Source organism: Macrobrachium nipponense, chromosome 8, assembly GCF_015104395.2.
Source record: "Macrobrachium nipponense isolate FS-2020 chromosome 8, ASM1510439v2, whole genome shotgun sequence".
Lineage (NCBI taxonomy): Eukaryota > Metazoa > Arthropoda > Malacostraca > Decapoda > Palaemonidae > Macrobrachium > Macrobrachium nipponense.
The window spans coordinates 34,951,776-34,964,275 of record NC_087203.1 but is presented as its reverse complement, the minus strand read 5'-3'; the positions used below and the strand labels follow the sequence as shown (position 1 = coordinate 34,964,275).

Sequence of the window (12,500 nt, the reverse complement as noted above, 5' to 3'; positions counted from 1 at the left end):
TTTTAAAGCCAAGATAGACCAGGAGAGCAGACTAATTAATGTCCCTTTGATGCCAGTTAGAAACAAGAGGATGGTGAAAAAATGTGAGTTTAACTCGACAGGAAGCATTAGATCTTCCTTTTGTAAAGCGGAAGTTTTGTAAAGGAATACGGAATTATGAAGGGAATTCCAAAATGTTTGCCTCCTTTGCTGGCTGTTGGATCATCTCATTTGCCATTTTTATAGGTGCCTTTACGTCGTTCATTCATCATAAACAGATGGATTACTGTGTTATTGGGTGTAATTCTGTTAAAGACGCTTAACCACTTTCAAATGGCAGGAAAAAAGTTAAGAATAATTTTAGTTTAACCAGACCACTGAGTTGATTAACAGCTCTCCTAGGGCAGGCCCGAAGGATTGGATTTTTACCTGCGTGGCTAGGAACCAGCACGGTCTAGGTATATACCTAGACCAGTTGGTTACTTACCAACGGGATCTACAGCTTATTGTGGGATTCGAACCAAATTATATCGAGAAATGAATTTCTAACCACCAGAAATTTATTTCTCTGTTTCCGCACTGGCGTTCGTATGACAGAAAATAGATATGAAATTGCAGAGTAAATACATTATTTATTAACTCTCTTGAGATAAAACCAATGTTAAAGATTTGAGAATACAAAAAAGAAGAAAAAATAACTCATTCCAAAAATAGTTTACGTAAAAACGGGACTGAGGTTGCCACTAGGCACTAATCGCTCCAAATACGAATGGGTTTTAAAATAAGTTAATTAGTGTTAATTACATTCCAACATTGTCATCAATTTGCGCGGTATGGTTTAATTACCGCTCCATAGCCAGGCAAATAAGCGATCAGAAATATACGACTGGAAACCATTTGGATAAATATAACCGATGTGGGTTATTGTGTCCCCAGATTCTCATGGCTTCTTCACTCGGCGGTTGTTTACCTGCATAGTCTGTCTGAAACGTTATTTTTCCTCTCGTTTTCTCCTTCTTCTATCGATTGTCTTGAACGACTCAGCGTGCGATTGCTACTGTCAAGAACACGCACTCCTATGTCATTCTTCCATTTATAGTATCAATCTCGGGGTCTTTGAGCGGATATTGTCTCAAATTTCGCCTGTTCGAACAGTTTCATCCGTATTAAATGTTGGCTGATCTTGCGAGCAAGAGCACTTTCTGACACAACAGTGCCCACTAAACTTTGCCAACTAGAAGAAATGATCTTATATCATACTTTATCTTGAGTTTTAGACGCCGTTCTGGGCTACAAGGTGGGAACTATTGTTCGTTTGTTGTAGTTTAACCTAGCCTTGTGCTGGCACGGGATTCTCTTCTTTGGCAGCCCGTAACTGAAATAGTAGCTGGAGAAAAATGTGCAAAAAACTGACGAGAATGAATAAGATTAGCAACATTCTGAATTACTCTGCTACTATTCAGGACTCTCCAAGGAAGGGAGGTATTTGAAACTAGAACTGTTTTATACTAGAGAATGGGTTCCTCAGTGGACGAGTGGGTTGCGTACTCGCCTATCAATCTGGTAGTCCGATTTCGCTTCTCGATGCTGCCAAGGTGGAACCAGAGGAATTTATTTCTGATAATTAGAAATTCATTTCGCGATATAATGTGGTTCGGATCCCACAATAAGCTGCAGGTCCCGTTGCTTAGTAACCAATTGGTTCCTAGCCACGTAAATAAAAATCTAATCCTTCTGACCAGCCCTAGGAGAGCTTTTAATCAGCTCAGTGGTCTGGTTAAACTAAGATTTTAACTTTCTACTAGAGAATGCTACGTTGAGTCATCTAAATCAAGTATTCACACCATAATTTAGGTTAGATCACGTTTATTGATTTTAATACTAATTATTTTCATCGTCCTAACAATATTCTTTTCAGTTGGTCTCTCCTTACTGAAGCTGTTTACGTTTGCGCATCAAAGTGATTAAAATCCTGCCACCGGAGAAGGGAGGTAATCAGGCTTTCCTCATATACTCGTTTATTTTTGCCGGTCAATTAAATTTCGGTATCCACATTTCCTCAATATCTTATTTTCTTTCTCGAGGCACTGAGAGAGAGAGAGAGAGAGAGAGAGAGAGAATAACTCTGAAAAGAATTCTCAACAAATTCTCATCTCATTAATCACATGCTGAATGAAAGTCGTCTCTCTATAAGCCTCGTTTCTGCATTATTTTTTCCCCTGAAGGGTTTCTTGTTTTTTAAACGGAATTTCAGCGTAACTTGTGTTAAGCGCTTTTGAAGATTTTTGTTTTCCTTAAATAATGAAGCCAACTCCTCCTTTATCGTTCCGTGCAGAAATAAATCCTTTCAATGATGGCATTTGTTATTATTTCATTTCTTTAAAACAGGGTCTCTCTCTCTCTCTCTCTCTCTCTGTTGCTGGGAGGCTGGAGGTGAGAGATCAGAGGAAGTGAAAGCACAGAAAAAAAAAATTAATTTGACAGCGATTCAAAACATATACATACATACATGATAAAATGCGAACAATATCTGCATCTATAACCCTGCTGAGGTCACAGTTTTTGAAAAACGAAAACAAATAACTGCATACACGCGTCTATGAACACACAAAAGCATGCAGCGTTCAGTTCTGTTCTTTTATTTTCTGCGTAAAGTCTGTGGATAGTAATGTTGCAAGTATAATTGGATTATAAATAACGATTTCTTTATTGACGACGAAAATGGCAACGTCTGAAACTCGAGGGTTTTCACTTGCTCATAAATTTTTCAGGTATTCTGTCGAGAATTGCGTCTTGACGACGATTTTTGACATAAAAACGGCAAAACTCGCTAACGAATTCCATGACATCAGACACTCTGGAAACGAATGTCACTCCCCTGGCTGACAAAGAACCCTTCCGGACGGGGGGTTCCGAGACCAAAGCACCGCACAAGCAAAAACGACTTCAAAGGCTTCGAGTCGTAATCATGACGTACAATATTCTCTCACTGAAGCGCTCGGTAATAGGGTCCAATCATCCGTTAATGGCTGGACATGTTTACCTTTGCAAGGTGCTCGTTTCGTGGCGTGTTCGTCCACCTTCATAGCTTTATTGCTCCTCAGGCGAGAGAGCTCTAAAAAAAAAAAAAGCGACTATCGACGAAGCGATATGCGATTCTCGTATGTGAGTATTTCTTGCCATATACAAGACGGATGGAAAGAATTAGGGGTCTATACAAGAAGGGTGATTTATGATGGCTATTACGGGTACATAATGTATGTAGCACTAATGCCCTCCGTGTACCCCACGGCCATTTCTCACCTCTATAAAAGAAACTACCTATGACTCAGGTAAATTACTTTATATTAAACGACAAAGTAGATCACCGATTATTTTCATTTCATACGAAGAAATATACGCTATCATATAGACTTCATGCATAGTCACCTAAGTAGTCAATCAAAAGTATGAACAATAAGCGGATATACAGATTTACTGTGAAGAATATTGCACAAAATGCACAGGGAAATCCTTTTCTCTTATGTTCCATACATTTGTCTACTACGCCGCATTTAAAGGTGGAGTATTATAGCGCTATGCTTATCTATAACTCTGTTTTTTTTTCTTCTGTACACCCGCCTGTGGTGTTTGCGCATGGTAACACTGCGTCACGGGCTTTAGATAGTTACATTGAGCTTACATTCAACAATAATAACAACATCCTATTTCGAATACTAACGGTGTAATTCGCATTCAGTAAATTATTAAAACACTTTTCAGTTGCATGTGTACACCCAGATATCCTTTTATCTACCTAAAACGTACACATAGGGTAACTTTTTAAAGTCCGGGACGCAGTGTTACCATGCGAAAACACCACAGGCGGATGGACAGATGGAAAAAAACGGAGTATAGATAACGAGACTGAACCTTCTAAATAACAGAACTAGGGACTGAGTGCATCGGGATTTAAAATTCTGGGTAACTGACGTACTGTTATGTGTCAATACAAGAATCTATAATACCCGACATTCGGGCGCTACCTGTGAAGGATCAGTCACTGTTATAGTTAAGGAGTTGTATGTATATATACTTAAATACAACACAGATCAAACTCAGGAGGCGCTTCTTCACACGATGAAGATTAATTAAGGGCAGGAACACGATAAGACTCACATTTTGCTGTATTCCTACATCCTACGTTTTGTGACAACATCGCCACATGTTCAGGGATTTTCTACAAAATAAAATATTATATGTTAACATAAAATAAGAGCTGATTACATATATATGTATGTATATGTATGTATGTATGTATATATATGTATACGTATAAGCGTGTGTTATATACATACATATATATGCTTATAAGTCACTAAATAGCGCGTGGCAATATTTTTAGCCAAGGCCACAGGAAAAGTGTTCAAATAACACGAAAGCGCTCGGTACTCCTCCTTTTATTTTTTATGTGGCCTTGGCTATAATATATATATATATATATATATATATATATATATATATATATATATATATATATATACATATATATACATATATACATACTTACCTACCTACCTACCTACCTACCAACCTACCTACCCACATACATACATACATTCATACACAGTCCTGTGCAGTAAAATCAAGATTTCAAAGTTATTACCCCTTAGACTGGCAGTTAAATTGCGTTTCAAGTTCAGCTTTGCGCACACGCACACACAAACTCAATATCCGTATATTTGTGTGGGAGAAAGTATAAAGTCAACACTACTATTTCCAAGGAGAGCAGAAAGTGGCATTGTGATATAGAGCGTGAGTGAGAGAGAATAATATGTATGAGAGACTGTATGGTAAATGTACAACAATGTCAGCTTAAAGTGACCGTGCGGCTTACGAGAGAATCGTTGCATGAGAGAATTTGTGAGAGTGAGGGATTGTGTTGTTCATGCTTGAGAGAGAGAGAGAGAGAATATGCCCATGCGCTCAAGAGAATTATGCCTGAGAGGGTGAGAGAGAATGTAAACTCTTGCCATTGAAAAAAAAATTGTGAGAGACGAAGTGGCGAATACTGGAAATTTCTCACAAGTAAATGACAGAAAGAATAATATGGGAGCAAGAACAACGGGCGTTATGTATTTTCTATGGGAGAAAGGGAGAGAGGGGCGGTAAGGGGGGGAGGGGAATTCCTCTCTCAACCCCGAGAGCTCAAACAAAACCGAGAGAGAGTCGTTCGAACCAACCATCATCTGATCGTTATTCACAACTGTCATTGGCTTGGCAGGGGTGAACCTTCCTCATTATTAAGTCATGCGTCCGCCTCTCTCTCTCTCTCTCTCTCTCTCTTACTACACGACTCTACGAGGGCCTTACAGCAGGACACGCCATCCATCTAGCCGTTGATTTCCTATGCTAACTTTCTCATATTGTTACCAAACTCATGGTGGCAGCATGACTTTGTTCGGTCTATTCATTGGGGGTGCAGTTGTATAGCTTGAGTTTATACTGGTATTGTTAACTCCATTTATTTTATTTATTGCAGATTTTCTTTTATCACCAACACGAGCAACATGTAGGCGATTTCATGCACGGTATCAAAGACTGCGAGACTATTGCCAAAAGGGTAGTTGATGTCTGTGTCAACAGTTCGAGAAGTACAAACACCATGAAAGCGCAGCGCTATCCGATCTGGACTCTATTGGAACTTCCCATGAGCGGAATATCTGACCTTCGTTTAAATAAATAATATTGCCATGGCGTCCTTGTTTAAACGGATATTTCTGATTACTATCAGTCCATTGCGATGGTCCGAAATGACCACGCCATCCCTCACTCGCTGCATTGGCTCTGTTTGGTAACGTTTCAGTTTTGAAAAATAGCCTTCTATTAGGCCAATAATACTTGGCCTCAGAACGTAGTTACTCAATCAAGACGAGAACTACTCTCGTAGTATCGGGATTCACTATTTTTTTTTTTATCTTTTATTATAAACATAATAATATCTGTGCATACAATGCCCCCTTACATCGATAATTCAGTCAATAGTACTAACAGCTAATACAAAGTTAAGCAAGTCATTTGGTAAATTTCGTGATCATTTGTGAACGTACAAGAATGCACACATACAAGATTCACTATTAAGTCATATTACTTGGTCAAAGTACAAGACCATGTAGTTTAATACTATAGTAACTCGTCACAGAACTTGGTTACTTGGTCTGAAACCGAGACTTCTTTTTCTTAGACTTTGGATCTTTCAGATTGTGAATTTAAATAAGTTCTTTTTGACGAGATTCCAATGGCGGTGGTTTACTTTGCTGATCTTACGAAAGCTATAAAAACCCATGTCATCGATATAGCTTTGCAGGCTGCTCTAGGAGCAAAAGCCCGTGCTGGCACAAGGCCCACTTCATCTGTAGCAACATCAATATACTACCTGAATACTAAAGGAACTCCTGTCAGATATTTTATTAAATAAGACTGGAGATAATAAATAAAATACGGAGTCATGGTATATTACGCTCAGTAATAAGGTCATATAAAAATATCGTTTACATCCTAGAGAAACCTTTCGTAAAATCCCTAATTATGCCAGATAACTGACAGTCGATCAATCATCAAATCACTTTTATTGTACGCCCAAATGCACAGTATCTATGCGAAACATTATATTCCTTGCTGACAAAGGACTCTGTCTTGTTGATGAATAACGACCTCGACCATTGTAAATGTCACAAATCTCAATTCTTTACGAAATAAATGTAGAGAAAGAAAACCTCTGCCTTTCATGATGACAAATGAATAAGTGAATAAATAATATGCTTAGCTATTTGTGTGGGTGATCCTATAATGAGTTAGCAATTCAGCCAGCGGAGAGAGAAAAAAAAGAAACATAATGATAGACAATAAAGTAATATAGTTTTTATAAAGCAAATGAGATGGGGGATTAGTAATGACAAGCCACTCTAATGAAAGAAACTTCGTAGCGGTAAGAGTTGTCTGGACAGGGGTTGGATGTTGAGTTTTTAGACTAAGCATGGTTCACTTGGCCTTTGGGTCGTCTAAATGACTGAGAGTCCACAATGAAAAATTATGAGTGGTTGACATTTCAATTTGTGTGTTTATTGAAGACAAAACATGTTCAACATTGTAACAGTACAATGACAGAAAGGTTTGCTGATTTTCTCTCAGGTTCTCGAACGAGTGCGTAACAGTGGGAACGTATGATGTGGCTCTGGCCTGTCCCTGGTGTGTTTGTTAGTTTGATTGCAACACTGACTTTGCTGTTCTGGGTGCGTGTTTCCAAAGGTCTTGTGACAAAATCATTACCAATCATTTCTACCCGACATTCACTAGTCTCATTACAAACCTTGCACGATTGACTCGTGAGGAAATCCGACCTGATTTAGGTGTTTGAATGCCACATTTATCATTGTTGTTAAGTTTGCGAATGAAGATGTCTCTCTCTCTCTCTCTCTCTCTCTCTCTCTCTCTCTCTACACACACACACACACACACACACACATATATATATATATTATATATATATATATATATATATATATATATATATATATATATATATATATATATATATATATACATACAATCCACTTGAGAAGGTGAGTGAAAAGCGGGTCTTTGAACAAGTACTTTTCGTACTTTATTCAACATTTTTCAAGTACTACTTTCCTACGTAGATCTTATGACATATATGTATGTGTGTGTGCGCGCGCGCGTGTTTTTTTTTTTATTTTTTTTTTTTATTCTGCTAGTTCGAGAGGTAACTACAGGTCTAGGGGAGAGAGAGAGAGAGAGATATCTACACTGGCAAACTGAGAGAATTTCTTAGTGGATTTTATGATATACTCAAGCACGCGTTAATTCGTGCTACATGGATATATATGAATATATATATATATATATATATATATATATATATATATATATATATATATTATATATATATATATTAACTTCTATCACAGGAACTACACCTTAAATAAAATATGTCAATAATAATAATAATAATAATAATAATAATAATAATAATAATAATAATAAAATAATAATAATAATAATAATAAATTATTATTATTATTATTATTATTATTATTATTATTATTATTATTATTATTATTGTTATTATTAACCAAACAAAAACTTCTTTCAGTTTTCTTCTGAAGATTGAAAAAGAAACCCACAAATTCAATTTGTAACTTGTTTACTTCTAAGTATTTACATTTAGTTTTACTCTCCACACTCGAGTACTTTCAGGCCCTTCTGTGGCCCATTCTCAAGAGATGTTTGGGATGTTAGCCTGGGTCAAGGCCCAGCAGTCTTCTGGAACTTCTTCTCGTTGTGCTGTATTTATGCGATGGCTGTTCTGGTTTTCTTGAGAGTTGCCAATCCCCTCTTGTCGCTCTGATATCCTGAGCTGATGGTCAATGGGATTCACCCTTGTGGTAAGGGTGTGGTCACCGAAAGTCTGTTGGGCAGGAAACCTAATCTCCAGGTCAGCAGGGTCAATCTAGCTTCTTTTAATATCAAACGCTCGGCTTATGGGATCTTCTGAGGTAAAACCTTTGTTTCCTTCAATTACTTTAATCTCTCTGATAAGTGCACCTTCTACTACCCTCCTGTGACTAATTTTGTTGCTTTTGTATATAAGCCTACTGTTTTTTGAATCCATCCTATGGTCATTTTCCCAAACAATGTCTAGCTATAGCACTCCCCTGGGAGTTAGCTGTACTGCCCTTCTATGTTCTTGGACTCTAGTCCTTATTCCCCTACCTGATTCCCCCACATATCTGTCTCCACAATTATTGCAATTGATTATGTATACCCACGCTACATCATCTGTATTACTATCTTCTCCTTCCAATTTATTTTTACATACTTTGTTTTTTTAAGGTATTATCAAAGGTATATACAAATTTATATTGACTTTCTTTCATTTTTGAAGTGATTTGTTTCATTTTAGGCATAAAAGGGAGGGCAACTATTTTCTTGTTTTCTTTATTCCATGTACTCTCTACATTCGCTCTGTAAAATATTTTTCTAGCTTTGATGGACATGTTTACAAACAGAAATATGGAGTAGCTATGGGGTCCTCATTATCACCTATACTCGCTAACATCTATATGGAATATTTCGAAACTAATCTAGTTCCTAATGTGAATGTCCCTAACTTAAACTGCAAGGATGGTGGAGATACGTGGATGATATTTTTGCTATTCTGCAAGGGATGGAAATAAAATAGAAACTTTTCTAGATGAGCTCAATAAGTTTGATAACAATATCCAGTTCACTTTAGAGAAAAGTAACAATAATAAACTGCGCTTTTTAGACATACTCATAGAAAGAAAAGAAACAGGATATGAATTCAGCACATATAGAAAGCCCACACATACAAACTCATATATTCATTTCTTCTCTTTTCATAGTCATGATATAAAAATAGGGGTTCTAACAGGTTTATTTCTTAGGGCAATGAGAACGTGTGACCCTTGCAAGATAGAGCAAGAAATAAATTACATCGATAAAGCTTCGATGCATTAGCATACCCGGAATGGTTCAGAAAAAGGGCACTCAACAAAGCTAGAAAAATATTTTACAGAGCGAATGTAGAGAGTACATGGAATAAAGAAAACAAGAAAATAGTTGCCCTCCCTTTTATGCCTAAAATGAAACAAATCACTTCAAAAATGAAAGAAAGTCAATATAATTTGTATATACCTTTGATAATACCTTAAAAAACAAAGTATGTAAAAATAAATTGGAAGGAGAAGATAGTAATACAGATGATGTAGCGGGGGTATACATAATCAATTGCAATAATTGTGGAGACAGATATGTGGGGGAATCAGGTAGGGGAATAAGGACTAGAGTCCAAGAACATAGAAGGGCAGTACAGCTTAACTCCCAGGAGTGCTATAGCTAGACATTGTTGGGGGAAAATGACCATAGGATGGATTTCAAGAACAGTAGGCTTATATACAAAGCAACAAAATTAGTCACAGGAGGGTAGTAGAAGGTGCACTTATCAGAGAGATTAAAGTAATTGAAGGAAACAAAGGTTTTACCTCAGAAGATCCCATAAGCCGAGCTTTGATATTCAAAGAAGCTAGATTGACCCTGCTGACCTGGAGATTAGGTTTCCTGCCCAACAGACTTTCGGTGATTAACATTTTTGTAATTAACTTTCTAAGACAGAATTCAACACATATATCAGGCCAGTCTCTGTACTGTGGAATGTTACAACAGTGGTATTAAATGGCAAAATCTGTGTGCCCTAGGAAGCACCATTGATTTGGGGAACAGTTATAACTGTGCCCAAATACATCAGTGTCTGCGTTCACACTGTGGTCCCCCAAAATAATTGTAGGCTATAAAGCAGGGATGGCCTGACTTTTGGACTCCGATATCTACTCTAAAGACTGAAACTCTTTTACGATCTACCATACTGCATAATCACATATTATTACGTGGAAAAAAAAGTCAAATACTGCCATATTACGATAAAACATTAATTCTATTGCCTCATATATATGTGTATGCATATATATATATATATATATATATATAATATATATATATATATATATATATATATATATATAATATTATATATATACATATATATGCCACCGGCTGTTTGGCCACCTCTGCTCTAAAGGGTTCCGGTAGCATCAAACTACTCATTTGGTAGCGAAATGAATTAAAAGAAAAAAAAATAGGGAAAAGAGTTTCAAGTCTGTACCGAACGAATCACCGAGAACTGAAGCCGGGTCATTTAAATAACAATACCTGTAGATATAAACTGAAAGGTTGTGGAATGTGGAGATAGTATGATTAGTAAAACCCTTGTTTATTAAACTGATGAAAGGATTAACCAGTATTTGGTAAGTGGAAAGATAGGTTGGGAAACTAGCGCACAATTTCGAAGTGTTAGGAGGAAAGAAGAATTGGAAACCTTGAAAGATAAGACCTCAAAATCCTACATGTGAGATAGCAAGTGTAAGATAGAGGTGAATAATAATACATGTGTGTGAGGGCGTTCGATGCGCTGCTGATGACCCTGTGTGTTGGTTTCTGACGCAGCTGCCATGGAAGTTTTCTGCATAGGGGTCCCCATCCATAATATAGCAATTAAAGTGTGTGTCTTTTTTGGCAGACGCCCTCTCCTTCGGCGGTTCAACGTTGAAAAGTAAAAGGTATATATATATATATATATATATATATATATATTATATAATATATATATATATAATATACCTATATATATGTGTGTGTATATAAACAATGAACTTTCGATTACGTGCGACCATTATATTTGCATAACCTGATAAATGTAACAGAATATAATACATTTATCGACGCATTTTCATTTCCAGGAAACAGAAAACGACTGTCACGAGAAAGAGAGAGAGAGAGAGACGTGTACTAGACAAAGATAATGCAGCATGAATGACAGGGAGAACCGCCAGTCCATGTTGAATTTCTGCAGTCGACAGAGAGCAGATCGCTGAAGCCGGAAAAATAGTCATGATCTGTGTTGTGTGTGGTGAAACATGAAGTGAAAATAACTCGGAATCATGACATGACCTGTGTCGTTCGTAATTACGCGAGTTAGTGCCACTTCAGGATGTCAATTTGGACCGACCTCCGTGTGCATTATTATGAAGAGTTTTGTGGAAAGAGTAAAGGTTCCCCATGATGGAGATCAATTTCGCCTGAACTGCATTTGGACCCTACTTGGACAGAAGATATATAAAGGTAAGTGGAAATGTTTTCTATACGTCCTGTAAGAGTTCGTCTCTCGTTTGGTCCCGTTTTTTTATTTTCCGCTGTGAAGGTTTGTAGAATATCACGTATGATATAATTAAAAAATACAGCCTAGGAATAGGTCAATATTTTTCTTATCAGGAAACTTCATTATTTATGAGCGAACGTTTTAATTTTTTTTTGTCTTTTTTTAAGACGTCAAATATTTCAGGTGAACAAGCTGATTAACGGATCATCACGCGTGTCGTTCAGAGACAATCTCGAAACAAAACTTAAAGCTTGCACGTAAAAGCGTAATGCTTATATGCGTATATGTGCGTGAGAGTAGGAGGAAGGTATGGGTAGAGAATTTTTGCCTACGCAGGGAGTAAGCCTACAAACTACTTTGTTGTTGTTGGGGGGGGTGGGGGAGGTTTGCTATGAAAGTTTTATGGAAAAGCCTAAAAAGGTCTGAAAAAGGTGTTTCGCGTTGAGTTAAAGATACAGGAATTTTTGGATAGGATATTTATGATTTATTTATTAAAATGAAAATGTCAAAAATAAGTAATGTGGGTGTCAAACAGTACAGAAATATTATTTCTTATAAATTATTGCATATATATTTTTTAAATTTTCATTGGTGAAACAAGGCTTTTAGGGTACACTGCCGCCTTCATGCATTCACCTTTCCTGTATGTATATATATATATATATATATATATATATATATATATATATATATATATATTATATATATATATATATATATTTTGTAC

The 12,500-nt window shown here is 36.7% G+C and overlaps 1 protein-coding gene across 4 annotated transcripts in view; it reads left to right on the top strand.

Moving 5' to 3' along the window:
• The window catches only part of LOC135222669 (galanin receptor 2a-like), a 711,404-nt gene that overhangs the window by 41,876 nt on the left and 657,028 nt on the right, over nt 1-12,500 (top strand). For all 4 annotated transcript variants that reach the window (XM_064260820.1, XM_064260822.1, XM_064260816.1 and 1 more), the window contains exon 2: nt 11,355-11,736. The gene's annotated coding sequence lies outside the window, so the exon portion shown is untranslated. The remainder of the gene's footprint in view (nt 1-11,354; nt 11,737-12,500) is intronic.